The sequence below is a fragment of the Dipodomys spectabilis genome, unplaced genomic scaffold (assembly GCF_019054845.1).
Source record: "Dipodomys spectabilis isolate Male_0828 unplaced genomic scaffold, ASM1905484v1 ptg000073l, whole genome shotgun sequence".
In the NCBI taxonomy this organism is placed as follows: domain Eukaryota; kingdom Metazoa; phylum Chordata; class Mammalia; order Rodentia; family Heteromyidae; genus Dipodomys; species Dipodomys spectabilis.
This window is the reverse complement of record NW_024870750.1, coordinates 8,436,198-8,448,772: the sequence shown is the minus strand read 5'-3', so window position 1 is coordinate 8,448,772 and position 12,575 is coordinate 8,436,198.

Below are 12,575 nucleotides of genomic sequence, written 5' to 3'. Positions count from 1 at the left end.
TGAGCTAAAGAAGCTCAGGGACAGCATGTAGACCCTGAGTTCAAGCCCCAGGGCCAGAAAAATTAAGTTAAAAAGACAAAGGAAGGAATGAAGAAATAAGAATGAGATGGTAAGTCTTTGATGCCACAGGAAACGGAAAGAAGACCCACCAATCAGAAAACCATTTTCAAGGACTCCAGTTCTCACTGTTTAACCCAAGGCCAAGCCGGGTAATGAAGAAACCAAGATGGCTGGGATGGACTGAAGACCATCATCTCCATAGCATGTCTATGCCATGTGCTCTTCCTCTTCATATTTCTCTTCTAATAAGCTTTCCTATAACCTTTACTGATGTTTCTGTTTGCCTGAATTATTGTCGTACTGGATATAAGGACAGAGATTATCTAATGGTTCTGAATTTCCTGTAACATAGTTAGTGCATTAGCTGGGCAGTTAGAAATTAACTCTTTTTCTAACTTGAACTTGTCTAATGGTTACACCACTAACTAGACAGGTGCTTTACTACTTAAGCTGCTTCTTCAGCCCATAGAGAGATACTTTTCAGGGGTACACACTGCTGAAGCAAGTCATTCTCACTTTCTTGGACATCTACCTGAGAATGTGCTGCTGGTACTTGTACAAGTGTCTTTTCCCCCACTTTGGTGGACTTGGGATTTGAACCCACAGCTTTACACTTACTAGGCAAGTGATCTGCCACTTGAACCACCCCTATTCCTAACTCTTGATTAAATGCCTGCAAGTAGAGTTGCTAGACCATAAATATGCTTAAATTTATTTCCATTATGTATGTTAAGACTCATAAGCCGGGCACCAGTGGCTCATGTCTGTAATCCTAGCTACTCAAGGAGGAATCATGATCTGAGGATCATGATTCAAAGCCAGCCTAGGCAGGAAAGTCCATAAGACTCTTATCTCTAATTAACCACCAGAAAAGCAGCACCTATGCTCCCAAACAAGAACAGAGTCAGGAATGCAGAGAGAGGAGGAAGAAGTCCACCAGACAATGCCCGTCTGCTCCTCATTCTGAGGACTGAAGAGAACAGTGTCCTTGCCTTCTGTGTTTTAGTAAAATCTCTCTCATGCTGCATTGTTTTATAACCTGCAGACAGGCTGTATTAATTCAAACCAGGTTGACTTTATATAAAGTGTTAGCATTTTAAATTGTTTTGCTCACTTCCAAACATTTTCTGATTTTCCTTGAAGTTGCTTCTTTGACTCAAGGGATATTGAGAAGCCAGTTGTTTAATTTCCAAATAAAGGATTTTCTAATATCTTCCTTTTTATTGCTTTCTAGCTTAATTTTATTCTAGCCAGAGACCGTGCTTTGATTTCAATTCTTTGTAAATTCAATAATGTTTTTTCATGGCCCAAATTATAGTGAGGGATCTTCTGTGTGCATCTACTGTAGTGCAGTGGGGTGACTAATAAATACCAAGTAGGCTGACCTGGCTGGTAGAGCAGTTCAGGTCTCATCCATCTGAACCATTTTGGCATATGCTTTGTCTACTTGTTCTGCTGTGATGTCCTTCCATCTGAATGGATTTTCTTTTTCTTTTTTCAGGTGGATCAGATTTTATTTTATGTATTTTGAAGTTTTGTTATCAAATGCATATATATTTGGAATGGATAAATCTCTTTCTTTCTTTTTCTTTTTTCTTCTTTCTTTTTTGTTGGTTGTTGGGCTTGAACTCAGGGCCTGGGCACTGTCCCTGATCTTCTTCTTTTTTTTCCATCGGTCATGGGGCCTGAACTCTGGGCCTGGGCGCTGTCCCTCAGCTCTTCAGCTCAAGGCTAGTGCTCTACCACTTGAGCCACAGCGCCACTTCCAGCTTTTTCTGCTTATGTGGTGCTGAGGAATCGAACCCAAGGCCTCATGCATGTGAGGCAAGCACTCTACCACTGAGCCACCTTCCCAGCCCTAGAATTTCTTTTTTAAAAATAATTATTGATATTAAGTGATTACATAAATCTCACAGATTTTACAGTATTGTGAGATGGTGATACTTACAGTCACAAACATATTCTAACCTTCATGAGGCAAATTGTCATTATCGTAGTCTATAATGTTTGTGAATTCTATGAGCTTTAACAATACAACTATTTCTTCCACACTGGGTGATATGTACTTTTCTTTCCTTTTGCTTAGTGTGAGCTGTTCCTCTTTCCCTCTCATTCCCTCCCTCCCATCGCTGCCCTTGAGTTGCTTAGTTCGTTTTCATCAATGTCCAGTGGAGCTGATGGGCCCTCTGTTGTATGTTTTCCCATTTCCCTCTGATTCTGTGCCTTCCTCCTAGCTTCCCTCAGATGTGCATATATATATATATATATGTATGTATGTATGTATGTATATATATATGTATGTATGTATGTATGTATATACCATATATGTGGTCAAGAACATAGAGTCATTTAGAAATGATACAACAAATTGAGTGGAGGTCCTTTGTTTCCTGAGTCCTGTTTACTTTGTCATATCTCCTTGCATTTTGGCCTTAACATCCACATATCAGGGAGACCATGTGCCATTTGTCTCTCTGCTCTTGGCTTACCTCGCTCAACATGATTTGTTCTAGTTCCATCCATTTTCCTGTGAATGCCATTATTTTGTCCTTTTTAATGGCTGCATAATATGCCATTGTACATAGGTAACACAATTTTTGGATCCATGCATTTGTAGTGGGGCATCTGGGTTGTTTCCATATCTTGGCTATGTGAACAGTGCTGCAATGAACATGGAGGTGCATGTGTCCTTGTATCTGGTTCCTGTTGCTCAGGATAGATGCCTAGGTGTGGTATGGCTGGGTCTTAGGGGAGGTCTATATTTAGTTTTCTGAGGTACCTCCAGACTGCTTTTCAAAGTGGTTGTATTAGTGTACTGTATAAGTGTACATTCCTACCAGTAATGCAATAGGGTTCCTCTTTCTCCTCATCCCTGCCAGCATTTGTTGTTGGCTGAATTTAGGATGTGGGCCATTCTGGTGGTGGTATCTCAGGGTTTTTTCTATTTGCATTTCCTTTACAGCCAGAGATGATGAACATTTCTTCATGTGTTTCTTTGCCATTTTTATCTCTTCCTCTGAAAAGTCTCTCTTTAGCTCCCTTGCTCATTTAATGATTAGTTTGTTAGATTTGGAAGGGATTTGTTTCTTGAGTTCCCTGTATACAGTTGATATTAAGCCTTTGTCTGCTATATTGCTGGTAAATATTTTTCCCAGTTAGTTGGCTGTCTTTCTAGTTGGTAGCTATGTCTTTAGCAGAAACTTTTTATTTTAAGGTAGTCCCATTTGTCAATTCGCTCTCCAATTTGTTGTGGCCCTAGTACTCTGTTCAGGAAGTTCCTGCCTGTGCCTGTAAGTTCAAGTGTCTCTCCTACTCTGTCCTGCAGTAGTTTCAGACTTTCAGGTTTGATGTTAAGGTCTTTAATCCATTGTGAGTTGATGCTAGTGCATGGTGACAGGCTAGGGTCCACGTTTAGTTTCTGCATGTGGCACCCAGCACCATTAGTTGAAGAAGCTCTGCTTCTTCCACTGTATATCTTTGGCTCCTTTGCCAAATATCAGCTGACTATAGGTATGTGATTTTATTTCTAGATCTTCTAATCTGTTCCATTAGTCTTCGGGTCTGTTTTTGTGCAGATACCAAGCTATCTTTGTTATGGTTCTATAGTAGAGCTTGAAATCTGGTATCATGATCCCTCCCACATTGTTTTTTTACCTAGAATTGCTTTGGCTATTCTAGGTCTTTTGTTGTTCCATATGAATTTTTGGATTTTCTGTATTTCAGTAAAGAACATCATTAGGATTTTGATTGTCCCTGATCTCTTTTACTCAAAGTTAATAATCTACCACTTTGACTCACAGCTCCACTTCCAGTTTTCTGGTGGTTAATTGAGTCTCAGGGACTTTCCTGGGTTGGCTTCAAATTTTGATAGTCAGTTCTCAGCCTCCTGAATAGCAAGGATTACAGGTGTGAACCACTCACACCCATCCTCCTTTTTCATTATGTAATATATAATAATATGTATTTACCTGGATAATAGTCCTTTTTTGCCCTTTCTGAGGCTTGAACTCTGGGCCTGGGCACTGTCCCTGAACTTCTTTTGTTCAAGGCTAGTGCTCTACCACTTGAGCCACAGTGCCACTTCTGGCTTTTTCTCAGTAGTTTATTAGCAAGAAGAGTCTCATGGATTTTCCTGTCCAGGCTGGCTTCACACCACAATCTTCAGATCTCAGCCTCCTGAGCAGATAGGATTACAGGCATAGCTAATGGTGTCTGGCTAATATTCCCTTTTGTTTTTAATATTCTGTTACTATGACTTATTCTTCTCTACATTCTTACTTTTCTTTCTTAAGGCAAGATCTTAAGAGAAAAAAAAATCTGTATTTCAGATTGCCTTGAATTCACAAGCCTCCTTCCTTGGTCTCTCAAATGCTGAAAGTATAGATATTACACATGGCCTCCTCCTTCTTTTATACTTTTCTTTTTTTTTTTGGGAGGGGGGGTTCCAAGGCCAGGACTTGAATTTAGTACCTGATGCTTTTGCTCACTGGCTAGCACTCTACCAATGGAGCCACACCTCCAACCCCATCTTTCATACTTTTAATCTACTTATTTTTTCAGAGTTTGAACTTGAGGCTTTGTGCTTGCTTGGTTTGCTGGCTAGGCTGGCACTCTACTATTTGAACCTTACCTCCAGCCTGACTTTTTGCTGGTTATTTTAGAGATGGAGTCTTGAGGAGTTTTCTGCAAGCCTGAGTTTTTCAGTTCAACTGCCTCAGCAGCTAATATTATAGGCAAGAACTACCAGCATCTAGTTGAATCTAGTCATCTCTATACTTAAAGTGTCCTTGTTATAGATAGTTATATAGCTAAGCCTAACTACTGTATATAGAGACCTGGGTATATGTGTGTGTGTGTGTGTGTATGTGTGTGTGTGTGTGTGTGTGTGTATATATACACAATGTGTGTATATATATACATATATATGTGACATTCTTTGTGTTAATTTGGAATGGTTTAGACTATGTCAAATATTGCTACTTGTTTTTGTCGTATCTCTTTCATGTTATTCTTTTTTTCACTGTCTTCTTTTGTATTGAGTAAACTTTATTATCCTATTTTATTTTCACCGAAACTATTTTATTGAAAGTAGTCTCATACCAACTAAGCCAAGTTAATGATTCACTTTACTGTCAAGAGAGGCCTATTTTACTTTAATTAAAATATGAGCTTTAGAGCCCACCAAACCTATATTTAAAATTTGACTCTACTACTAACTGGTTATATGCCTTTATCCACTTCATATCTAAAGGATTCTCTTTCTCCATTTGATACTTTTCAGAGCACCAAGTCAATTTAATGTCAATTTAAAGTGGTGCAACATCAACATAGGTCTAGAATATAATAAATGCTTCTTTAATGTTATTTTCTTTTGGTTTAGTTATGTGATTGTTTTCTATACATCTCTGTTTCTAAAAGATTTAGGCATTGTCAAGGAGGTAAATACCTGCTCTGACTGCCATTACTGGACCTCCCTTCCTGAGTCTAGAGCAGGCATTGCTAATCACAGAGATGTTCCTAAACACTCAGATGCAATCTTTTCCTCCCTCCCTCTTTTCCATTTTAAAAATGCAGTCTTTCAGTATTTTTTTGGTCAATAGGAGTCAGGCCATAGTAGTTTTTCTGTCGTACTGGGCCTGTAGTTGAACTCAGGGCCTGGGCAGTCCCTGGGCTTTTATTTTGCTCAAGGCTAGCACTCTACCACTTGAACCACAGTTCCATTTCTGGCTTTTTACTGGTTAATTGGGCTGGCTTAAAACTACAATCCTCAGATCTTAGCCTTCTAAATAGGTAGAATTACAGTCCTGAACCACCAGTACCTGGTAATAATATTTTTAAAGAACAACTATTGACTACCAGTACCAGAGGCCAACACATCAACCTACTCCATCTTTTTAATACATTTATTATTTTAATTGGGTCAAATCCCTCCCTTCTAACAACTTTTTGCTTCGTTCATTTGTTTGCCAAACCCTTCTTGAAAGGAATTGCAAAAGAAAACTTCTTTGTTCATCTCCAAGAATCCCAAAATGCTGAATCAATGAGGTTTTTATTTGGCACTGTGAAACCAAACACCCAAGAGGGGAAAGGGGTGGAAGTAGGGGGGACGGCAGAGGTGGGGGGCAGGAGCTCTGGGCAGTTTCAACACATTCTCATTTCAGGGCCAGACACAGCATGTGAGGAGGGTGTGGCATATCCTGACAGGCACCAGCCATTCCTCCTGGGGTCTTGGGTATGGTTTAGCTCCTGATGGACAAAAGGCCATCTGTCTTTTGCTTGGAACATGAGCCTTGACCTTGTGTCCTAGCAAAGCACTGAGCCTTCATTCAGCTGCCTCTCCCCAGCCCAGCACTGGGAGAAATTTCTTCCTGCCAATAATGCTGGGAGTTGCTGATGCCCAGGAGTATCTATGCTGCTTGGTCCCCCTTGAGATCCTTTTGCCAGTACTAAGACTTGAACTCAGGGCCTTGGTGCTGTCCTTGAGCCTTTCCATTCAAGGCTGGTACTCTAAAGCCACAGCTCTACTTCCAGTTTTTTTTTGCTGGTTAATTGGAGATGTCTTCATGGACTTTCCTGCCCAGGCTGGCTTCCAACTGCAATCCTCACATCTCAGCCTCCTGAGTAGGTAGAATTACAGAGCCACTGGAGTCAATGGAGCCCATCTATTCAGAAGAATTAACCTGGAGCATTGTTGGCTCACACCTGTAGCTACTCAAGAGGCTGAAATCTGAGGATCAGGATTTGAAGCCAGCCCAGGCAGGAAAGTCCATGAAACTCTTATCTCCAATTAACCATTAAAAAGCTAGACATGGAAGTGTGTCTTAAGTTGTACACTTGAACTCAAGTCCCAGGACAAAAAAAACCCCGCCCCAACCACATGTGGTGGCATTCACCTGACACCCCAGTAACGCGAGAGGCATAGAGAGGCCTGCCCTGGGCAAAAAGTGACCCAGCTGGGCACCAGTGGCTCACATCTGTAATCCTAGCTACTCAGGAGGCTGAGATCTCAGGATCACAGTTTGAAACCAGCCTGGGCAGGAAAGTCTTGAAATTATCTTCAATTAACCTCCATTGGAGTGGAGTCCTTGCTCAGTGGTAAAGCAAAAACAGCTCAGGGTCAGTGCCCAGGCCATGAGTTCAAGCCCCAGGACTGGCAAAAAAAATGATAAAATAACTAAAGCTGGGAATGTGGTTCAAGCAGTAGAGCATCTACCTAGCAAGTACAGGTCCTGAGTTCAAACTCCAGTAGACCCAGTTCCAACTCCAGTAGTTCAAACTCCTCCCCCCTAATGCTCTCCTACCTCCACTAAGCATCTGGGTTTCTGTTGGCCCTTGGTGACTTCCCCATGAAAAATCATCAGTGAAGATCTTTGTTTCCATAGCCATTTGCATCTGAAATAGGGCACCTATAACATGACATTAATAGAACTGTACCTGTTTCTTCTCTTTCTTGCCAGGCTATGACATCTCTGAAGTCATAGGACAAGTTGTTTGTGTTTCTAGGGGCCAAACCCTGGCTCTCAATAATGGTTAGTTGAACTGGAGGGAATTTATCTGAATTAAAGTGGATCACTAACAGAACTCAGGTGTCAGTATGATCCACAGTATGTTGTGAACACTGTTAATACTGCTGTCATAGTCAAAGGCCAAGGAACAAGTCAGAGCCTCCTCCACATTTGAAATGCAGCCATGTGGCTGACTTATGTACACCACAAGCAAGGCAGCTCCAGCCTGGAGAAGGGTACAAGATTTCTAATTTTGTGATAGAAAAATGTGATAGAATGAGGCAGTTTTGAAAGTATGACTAAAATGATAACTGAAACAGGGAGCTGTTTAACATAGACATGGTGTGTTGTTGACAGACTCGATTTAAATTAGAGCTAGGAATTCAACCCTATGTTTAGGACAGTCTTTCACACGTCCAGAATAGTCTCAAGGAAACCCTCTGGGGATTCCATTCTGCAAATCTCCATACTTCGTGATAACTCAATAATCACTTGCCATACCGCACCCCAGACAATCCCTGCTTCTCCAATTCGGGAAACTGAGGCAGCTTTAGGCGAAGTAACTTATGCAAGAGCTCACGGGGTAAGTGGTGGTGCTGGGACCTGAACTTAGGTGGGCTGGATTCAGACTGTACATACTGCAGACCAGCACATGCTGTACACTAAGTTACCAGGCCTCTGAGCTGCCCCAAGCCAGCACTTCTTTGAATTCAGTGTAATCTGAAATTTTTTTTTTTTTTTTTTTTGTCGGTCATGGGGCTTGAACTCTGGACCTGGGCGCTGTCCCTCAGCTCTTCAGCTCTTCAGCTCAAGGCGAGCGCTCTACCACTTGAGCTACAGCGCCACTTCCGGTTTTCTAGTGGTTTATTGGAATAGGAGTCTCACAGTCTTTCCTGCCCGGGCTGGCTTTGAACCGCAATCCTCAGATCTCAGCCTCCTGAGTAGCTAGGATTACAGGCGTGAGCCACCAGTGCCTGGCTGTAATCTAAATCTTTTCATATTCAGCCCTTAACTTCCACTGTGTCCTCGAGTCCAAGAGAGCAGAACATATCCAACATTCTTCTGGTCATCTCAGTGTGAATACTTGAACAGTTATTTCTGAGTTTTCTTTCTGTAGGTAATTCCAGTTAGCTTTTAATTTCTCCATCTTCCCCTCTCCATATCTTAAGTTACTCCTATTTCTTTCTTTCTTTTTTTTTCTTTTTCTTTTTTCTGTCGGTCATGGGGCCTGAACTCTGGGCCTGGACGCTGTCCCTGAGCTTTTCAGCTCAAGGCTATTGCTCTATTATTTGAGTTACGGCACCCCTTCCGGCTTTTTCTGCTTATGTGGTACTGAGGAATCGAACTCAAAGCTTCCTGCATTCAAGTCAAGCACTCTGCCACTGAGCCATCTTCCCAGCCACCCCTATTTCTTTTTGGCATGCTTTTTTTTTTTTTAATAAATATTTTCTAGCTGGGTGCCGGTGGCTCACGCCTATAATCCTAGCTACTCAGGAGGCTGAGACCTGAAGATCATGGTTCAAAGCCAGCCTGGGCAGGAAAGTCTATGAGACTCTTATCTTCAATTAACCACCAGAAAACTGGAAGTGTGCTGTGGCTCAAGTGGTACAGCACTTGCCTTGGCTGAAGAGCTCAGGGATAGCACCCAGGTCTAGAGTTCAAGTTCCACAACCACCACCACCACCAACAACAACAATAACAAATCCAAATTATAAGGCCTAAAAATGGACACAAATGTTCTCCAGTTAAGGTCTTATCAATGTCATATATGGGAAAAGGTCTCAGAAGTTTTAGTTATCTTTTGTTTTTTGTTTTTGTTTTGGGTCCAGTCGTGGGCCTGAACTCTGGGCCTGGGCACTGTCCCTCAGCTCTTCAGCTCAAGGCTAGTGCTCTACCACTTGAGCCACAGCACCACTTCCGGCTTTTTCTGCTTATGTGGTGCTGAGGAATCGAACCCAGGGCCTTGAGCATGCAAAGCAAGCGCTCTACCACTGAGCCACCTTCCCAGCCCTTTAGTTATCTTTTCCTCATTAATATTCCCAGCACCAGCCAGGCATGGTAGTACCTGCCTATAACCCCGATCCTTGGGAGGCTGAGGCAGAAAGATCAGGAGCTTGAGGCCTCTCCTGGCTATATAGCAGACCTCGTCTCAAGATAAAAATTCTAACACTGTGTTCCTTTGTCTCCTAGTACTTCTCCATTGCTGATTGATTTTGTGCTTAGGACAGTCTTTTTTAAACAACAGATCTTATGAGTCAATTCCAATCTCAAATTTGTGGCATGACTTGTGTTCTATTCTTAATTTGTCAAGGCCTGTCTGGAAGGGTCATACTGAGTTTGGTTCTTGTTGCCTGGGGTGTTAGCAACTCCACCAAATTTGGTATCATCCACTCTACACAAGTTGCTGCTCTTAACTCTATCGTGTGGGTCACTGAAGGAAGTATTTATATAAACCTCTTTTCCCATACATACACTTTTCTGGCTTCTAGATAGTTGGTGAGTGGTGAGCTGAGTTCATATTTTAATCCTTTCCAAGAACTGCAGTTGATTATCTGAACTGTACTCCTTCTTATGAAGAAGCCATGGAAATTCATTTCCAAATCCAAAGAAATACTGAGGATAGGCCATGATTCAGTTGCTGGACAACCAAAGCTGGATTTATTCTAAATACAGGAGGGACAGCAATGCTCTTGGGAAGCAAAGGCTTGGCCTGGCGAGCTGGAAGCTACAGAGAGGGCTCTGCCTGCCCCCTGGCCAGCTCCTACACTGACATTCCTATTACTTATTGCATTCTGGTAGCCAGCCAGTGCAACTATGAACTGAAGAGTTGGGATGCCTTTGAGAATAGGTTTCTTTTTTTTTCTGAATGAAGAAAATGTTTAATTTCATTATCACACTATATAAAAACACATGCTATGTATTAAATAACAAAATAACATAAAATAAGGAAAGTTTTTAGTGTTTAAATCAATATTTCTAAGCCTAAAACATCACAAGAAAATAGTAACCCTTCTTTATGTTTGAAAAATCTTTAAAATATATTTATTATTATATTTTAAAATACCTGAAGCAAAATGAAACTGAGGAAAGTATTTGCAAGATATTAAAATCTAAACATGAATAAGATCATCTTATATAAAATCCACTTGGCACAATGGAATATTATGCAGCAATTAGAAATGACAAAATAATGGCATTTGCAGGGAAATGGGTGGAGCTAGAAGGAATCATGTTGAGCGAGGTAAGCCAAGAACGAAGAGATAAACGGTACATGGTCTCCCTGATAAGTGGATGCTAAATCCAAAAGGTTAGGTGATACGACAAAACTAACAGGACTTAAGAAACAAAGAACTCCCGCTCATCTGGTTGAACCACTACTAAATATCCCCATGCTGCTGATCACAAATATGGTATATAACATGTGAACACTGTTATATATTACAGACTGTGGTAGACAATTTGCTCCAGGGAAGTTAGAATGAACTTGTGACTTTGAAATTATGTAATCATTTAATCACAATCAAAAAAAAAAAAAAGAACCTCAGGGAAGGGAGGGAGGGAGGGGATGGTAGGGGGAAAACAATGGAGGGGGTAACAATGTTCAAGAGGAAGTGTACTCATTACCTCACTCATGTAACTGTAACCCTCTGTATAGTAGCTTTACAATTAAAAAAAAAAAAAAAAGTAAGGAAAAAAAAAATCCACTTGGAACTTAATAAGAAAACATACCTAGATCTATGTCTACATATATCCATGATTACATATCTCTATATATATCTGTATACGTCGAGTCCTATATTACAATCTTCCTCTTTATCAAAAGGTTATGAATTGAAAGACATCTAATTACCACATAGCATTACTATCTCCTGCTTTATGTTTTCTATGTATTTAATAAGGATAAAGAAACATGGTGGAAATGGTCAGTCCTAGCTGAGTTAAATGCAGATTTTTTTAATAGCTAACATTTCTAGTAAGTAATCTACCACTGTTAAAGCAAGGCCTACATTTGTTCTTGTCTGAGCTTCCTTATACTTGGAGTTTATATCACTTCTTCATGCTTGAAAAACTTGTATCTATATCTGGGAGACCCACTGAAGATGTTTGAGAATAGGTTTCTTTATTTTTGTCAGTTGTGGGGCTAAACTCTAGGCCTGGGCTAGTGCTCTACCACTTGAGCCACAGAGCCACTTCCAGCCTTTTCTGCTTATGTGGTGCTGAGGAATCAAACCCAGGCCCATATGCATACGAGGCAAGCACTCTACTGCTGAGCCAACTTTTCAGCCCGAGAATAGGTTCCTTATATTTTACATATTCTCTCTTAGAAAAGCAAAGACATATTTGTTACAAAATAAATGAAAGAATAGATCACATATGCTAAGAGCTTTTCAGTGAAAGAGTTTTTTATATCTCAATGTCATTAATAATGTAGCTATGAGATTTAATGTTAAACTATTTTAGCTTGTCTTTTATGAAATTTTTGTTCACATGTGTACCAAAGTTGCTTTCCCAATAGGCAAAGATACACTTAGAAATGAACAAAAGGCTTTGGTTAGAACACTAGCTAACTAAACCAGGAGTGGTAGCTCACTAGCTACTCAAGAGGCAGAAATCAGATAAATTTCTGAGGCCAACCCAGACAAAAAGTTTACTAGCCCCACATATCCATCATCCCTATATGCAGATGGCTAAGTTTGGGAGGATCAAAGTCCAGGCTAGCCTGAGGATCTAAAGCAAGATGCTATCTCAAAAATAACCACAGCAAAAAAGGGTTAGCAATTTTTTTTTTTTCCCATCGGTCATGGGGCCTGAACTCTGGGCCTGGGCACTGTCCCTGAGCTCTTCAGCTCAAGGCTAGTGCTGTACCACTTGAGCCACAGTGCCACTTCTGGATTTTTCTGTTAATGTGGTGCTGAGGAATCAAGCCCAAGGCCTCATGCATGCGAGGCAAGCACTCTACCACGGAACTACCTTCCCAGCCCTATTGTTGAACTTTTAACAAAATAACTT